The sequence below is a fragment of the Amphiura filiformis genome, chromosome 7 (genome assembly GCF_039555335.1).
Source record: "Amphiura filiformis chromosome 7, Afil_fr2py, whole genome shotgun sequence".
In the NCBI taxonomy this organism is placed as follows: domain Eukaryota; kingdom Metazoa; phylum Echinodermata; class Ophiuroidea; order Amphilepidida; family Amphiuridae; genus Amphiura; species Amphiura filiformis.
The window spans coordinates 21,732,678-21,738,994 of record NC_092634.1 but is presented as its reverse complement, the minus strand read 5'-3'; positions in this window follow the sequence as shown (position 1 = coordinate 21,738,994).

The window sequence follows — 6,317 nt, the reverse complement described above, 5'->3', positions numbered from 1 at the left end:
GGGCACATCCCCCTCAGATGCATTTTTGCCATTCTAGTTTCAATTTTATGCACATTTTAGCTCCCCCGCGGTATCCGCCCCTGATAATACCATATTCCCTTAATACGAAGTATCTTATTGTCAATATATCCAAAGTGATATACCATATTCCCTTAAAGGAGTGTTTTGTGATCATCCTCTTTTTATGGTATTTTTGAAGTAGCTGAAAAAAGTTTATTCCCAACATGTTGGATTATTCCAATTTTGCATTTGTGAGTTATGTATGACTATGAATGACATTGCTTCATAAGCTATTGTGCTGTATTTCATTAACAGAACATAAATACAAATTTGACAATATTTCTGCAAAGTGAATTAATCTGCAAGAAATGTTTTGCCCACAAACATTATGTAGCCAGAGGTTTCAGGTGGTATAAAAATCTTTTTCTTGGAGGCTATGGATCACAAAATGCCCCTTTAAGTCATTCGCCGTTTTGGGAGGGGGATGCTTATCAAATATTTAACTATGCTCATGCTTATTTGTTTCGACCTTTGCATAAATTTGTTGAACCATTGTTTGGAAATTTGATGTCACTTGTGCAAGACATATATCAGATTTTGTCTTTTGTCAGATTGCTGTAAAATTTACCATCGGGCTATTTAAAATCCACACTACCCCTGTGGAAGATCTTGGAAATATCTTCCAAAGGGGGAGTAGGCTTATGTTTTTCAAATGTAATTGGTCAGAGTTAATCAATTTGAAACCCATACTCCCTCTGTATTATGGCTTTACCTATATCTTCCACAACTGTAGCGAGTATTTCAAATGGAAGTTACCCAATTGTCTCTTTTATTCAAAACTCATACTCCCTCTGTGGAAGAATTGAACTATATCTTCCACAGGGGTAGTGTGGACTTAAAATGGAATAGCCCATTTGCAGAGTTTATAAGTACCTTTATGTTCACTCCAAAACTGCAATTAAACATTTGGATAAATTTTAAGGTGTTACACCTCCACCCCCCATACACCCCTTACATGTTTTCACTGACAAACATGGACCAAATTATTAGTTAACAGCATAACCGGCACCTCATACACACTGTCACTATTGAAAGTGTGGCTTTTTGTAGTAAAATATGAAATTTAATTACGAGTGTAGCGTTACAACCATGGATGTCCACAGTTGATGTGGATCTTCACTTTATAGTGAAATATCATAGGTGGGTCCATATTTATCAGTGAACACACCCCCACACATTCCTGTGTATGTTTGCCGCCAACCGAGGACAGTGTGTATTGTTATCTAACCGTGGACATTTGTATCGTGTTTTCATCGCCTAACCGTGGACTAAAATTACGGATTTTTTGTGTGTATGATACGAAACAGAATTTTATCCATCAACTGCTGACTGTAGTTTTTACAGGTATGGTCCGCGGTTTTGAGCAAATCACTATAATGCATTTAGCATGCATTTGAGGTCTTTTGCAGCAGTTTGAGACAGAGGACTGTCCTCAGTTGGAGGTAAGTCCACAGTTTAGGGTGAAAAATCGTGTGTTTGTCCTCGTTTGCCGGCAAGACATACGCATCCCCACATTGTAAAAATAATGACATTCTAAAAACCGAGTTGGCCCTTGACAAAATCCCTGAGTGCTACTTTAATTTCATTTTGGTGCATTGTATGTACTTGTTGCATATTTATGCTGTGATGTCAGTTTACATTTATGTCTATTGTGATGTGTTGGAATGAAATAAAGTTGATGTGTGATATGTTATTGAATTTCTTTTATGGTTATTTTCTTCATGAACTGATGTGTGCATGAATATAGGTGAAAACATCAAGAATATCTGAGGCAGCTTGGTTCCATTTTTGAATGGCACCCTGTTGGATTGATATTAAAGCTTCTAAGCAACTGTGTGTAGGCCTATATATTAAAATATACTCCAGTCATTAATGATAAGCAGAAAATGTTACGATATTTCCTGAAAATGTTACAATTTGTCAAAAAGATTTGACAATTTGTCAAAAGGATTTGAATTTGTAAATTTATCCTGAATTAATATTTCAAAGAAAATTACTTTTGCAATAATTGAACTGTGTCCTTTTGCTTTTGTACTCCATCAATATTTTTTCTATCAAATAATGTCTGAGTAGAAAACACAAAAATACTTTTCAGGAAATGACCCAAATGGTTCAAATGACTTTCTGCACTAACCTGATTAAAATGTTTTCCCATTTTGTTTTAGTAAAGATATGAATGAAATTGAACACTGTGGTATCATTTGCTATCCATATATTGGTGACTCCATTAGGCCAAATGAAAAAATAAACATGTTTCACTTCCTCTCCCGCTTCCTTTTTTGAGGTTTCTTGAATTAAATTTTTATTTTTTGAAATTCAGTCATAACTTTTCAAAAGTTTCAAAAATTTGTCTAGGAAGTTGACATGCTTTCTATACACCAATCCGACTAAGCCATTACTGCGGTGTCCCCGACCCTGCCTGCACGTAAAACTGCGGTGTCCCAAGGTCGGGGGTTCTATCATTTACTTGTTAAGCGCTTCAGACTCCGAGTATTATGCGTACAATATTGTATGTACAATATATGCGTTATTTAATCTATTGCCATTCTATTTCCAGTAATGTTTAAGTTCTAACGAATGTTTGATGACGAAAAATCGATAATATGTTACATACAATATCTAGCAGAAATATATTATCGATTTTACGTCATCAAACATTCGTTAGAACTTAAACATTACTGGAAATAGAATGGCAATAGATTAAATAACGCATATATTGTACATACAATATTGTACGCATAATAAAAAGTCTGTATACTGCTTTAGTGTGCTATACAGAATTGTACACAACAGTGATTTTCAATACACGATCATGAATTCATTGAACAAGTTAAATCTCCCGCACTGGTACACCTGTGGTACCGCCAATAGAGGGCCAAATACAGTAAACGCTTCTCGGATTGGTGTATAGCCTTGCTAATATACAAGAAACACTTCTGGAAGGTTTTGAGATCATTATGGACTTTCCTCTCAGAACAAGAAAATAATAAAGGCCTCGCTAAAACAGCTGTACACCGATTTTGGGATAAAACATAAAAAGCCTCCCTCCCTCGTTTTTGTTTTTTTTTCCCGGGCGTGAAACATGTATTTTATTTTATTTGGCCTTACATGCTGTCTTTATCCGTGCGTGATGTTAATTAAGAGCATAATTATTTTAGTGAAGATATGAATGGAATGAACACTGTGACATTATTTTCTTCATCCATAAATTGGTAACTTCATTACATGCTGGCCCGTTCCATGTCAACTCCAGGGATGTGCACCGCAGCACCTCTTCAATTTTTTTCTTTTTCTGTGTGGTGGTAGATATTGATGAGAAAGTAAAATCCTGAAAATTTGAGCTTCATACTCCATTTCGCTTTTCCTGTGGCATCAATTTGAAATTTAGGGGGTCAGCGTAAAAAATGTGTCGCAACGCGAAAGACGATGTTTGGAGGTCCATAAATGTATAAAGGGAACCCTTTAAAACTGTGAAAAGTATGTATCCTGGTGTACTTTTTGGTGTAGAATTCAAATCTGCTATCAGAAAACTTGTAACTCCTTTACTTTAAAAGATATAGGGCCCTCAAAATGCAACTTCGTCCAACCAGGACCAACTTTGAGGGGGTCAGAACTCCAAAAGTAAACATAATTTTAGTGTCCATTTTTTTTTCCAGTCAGAGCCCTTTGGTAGGACATTACTCTTATCAATATTGAGCATATCAAAATGTGTACATTCTATGGAGTAGGCAAAACCAACTGATGTGTTTTAGCATCAAGACCCCCTGAAAACCAATATCTCTCAGAAATGTTGTCCAAGAACATATCTTCAACATACCTTGAAGTTGATGTTCTGGGACAACACTGTCTGACATTGGTTTTCAGGGGGTCAAACATGTAAAAAGTGGTTTCTCCATGGGTAATATCTCAGCTAAATGTATTCTAATATGCTCAATATTGGATAAGAGTAATGTCCTACCAAAGGGCTCTGACTTGGCCAAAAAATTGACGCTAAAATGAAAATTATTTTTACTTTTGTATTTCTGACCCCTTCAAAGTTGGTTCTGGTTGGACGAAGTTGCATTTTGAGGGCCCTATATCTTTTAAAGTAAAGGAGTTACAAGTTTTCTGATAGCAGATTTGAATTCTACACCAAAAAGTATATTGGTGACTCCATTAGGCCAAATGAAAAAATAAACATGTTTCACTTCCTCTCCCGCTTCCTTTTTTGAGGTTTCTTGAATTAAATTTTTATTTTTTGAAATTCAGTCATAACTTTTCAAAAGTTTCAAAAATTTGTCTAGGAAGTTGACATGCTTTCTATACACCAATCCGACTAAGCCATTACTGCGGTGTCCCCGACCCTGCCTGCACGTAAAACTGCGGTGTCCCAAGGTCGGGGGTTCTATCATTTACTTGTTAAGCGCTTCAGACTCGAGTATTATGCGTACAATATTGTATGTACAATATATACGTTATTTAATCTATTGCCATTCTATTTCCAGTAATGTTTAAGTTCTAACGAATGTTTGATGACGAAAAATCGATAATATGTTACATCCAATATCTAGCAGAAATATATTATCGATTTTACGTCATCAAACATTCGTTAGAACTTAAACATTACTGGAAATAGAATGGCAATAGATTAAATAACGTATATATTGTACATACAATATTGTACGCATAATAAAAAGTCTGTATACTGCTTTAGTGTGCTATACAGAATTGTACACAACAGTGATTTTCAATACACGATCATGAATTCATTGAACAAGTTAAATCTCCCGCACTGGTACACCTGTGGTACCGTCAATAGAGGGCCAAATACAGTAAACGCTTCTCGGATTGGTGTATAGCCTTGCTAATATACAAGAAACACTTCTGGAAGGTTTTGAGATCATTATGGACTTTCCTCTCAGAACAAGAAAATAATAAAGGCCTCGCTAAAACAGCTGTACACCGATTTTGGGATAAAACATAAAAAGCCTCCCTCCCTCGTTTTTGTTTCGAAAACCCGGGCGTGAAACATGTATTTTATTTTATTTGGCCTTACATGCTGTCTTTATCCGTGCGTGATGTTAATTAAGAGCATAATTATTTTAGTGAAGATATGAATGGAATGAACACTGTGACATTATTTTCTTCATCCATAAATTGGTAACTTCATTACATGCTGGCCCGTTCCATGTCAACTCCAGGGATGTGCACGCAGCACCTCTTCAATTTTTTCTTTTTCTGTGTGGTGGTAGATATTGATGAGAAAGTAAAATCCTGAAAATTTGAGCTTCATACTCCATTTCGTTTTCCTGTGGCATCAATTTGAAATTTAGGGGTCAGCGTAAAATGTATGCATAGCGAAAAGGCGATGTTTGGAGGTCCATAAATGTATAAAGGAACCCTTTAAAACTGTGAAAAGTATGTATCCTGGGGTACTTTTTGGTGTAGAATTCAAATCTGCTATCAGAAAACTTGTAACTCCTTTACTTTAAAAGATATAGGGCCCTCAAAATGCAACTTCGTCCAACCAGGACCAACTTTGGGGGGGTCAGAACTCCAAATGTAAAAATAATTTTAGCGTCAATTTTTTTTTGCCAGTCAGAGCCCTTTGGTAGGACATTACTCTTATCAATATTGAGCATATTAGAATACATTTAGCTGAGATATTACCCATGCAAAACCACTTTTTTTTACATTTTGACCCCCCTGAAAACCAATGTCAGACAATTTTCCCCACCATCAACTTCAGGTATGTTGAAGATATGTTCTTGGACAACATTTCTGAGAGATATTGGCTTTGGTTCTTGATGGCTTCAACACATTAGTAAGGTTTGCCTTCTCCATAGAGTTGTACATGAAATCATTATACATGCAAAATCAAAAATGTGTACATCTCTATGGAGTAGGCAAACCTAACTGATGTGTTGAAGCCATCAAGACCCCAAGCCAATATCTCTCAGAAATGTTGTCCAAGAACATATCTTCAACATACCTGAAGTTGATGGTGGGGCAAACTGTCTGACATTGGTTTTCAGGGGGGTCAAAATGTAAAAAAAGTGGTTTTCCATGGGTAATATCTCAGCTAAATGTATTCTAATATGCTCAATATTGATAAGAGTAATGTCCTACCAAAGGGCTCTGACTGGCCAAAAATTGACGCTAAAATGAAAATTATTTTTACTTTTGGAGTTCTGACCCCCCCCAAAGTTGGTCCTGGTTGGACGAAGTTGCATTTTGAGGGCCCTATATCTTTTAAAGTAAAGGAGTTACAAGTTTTC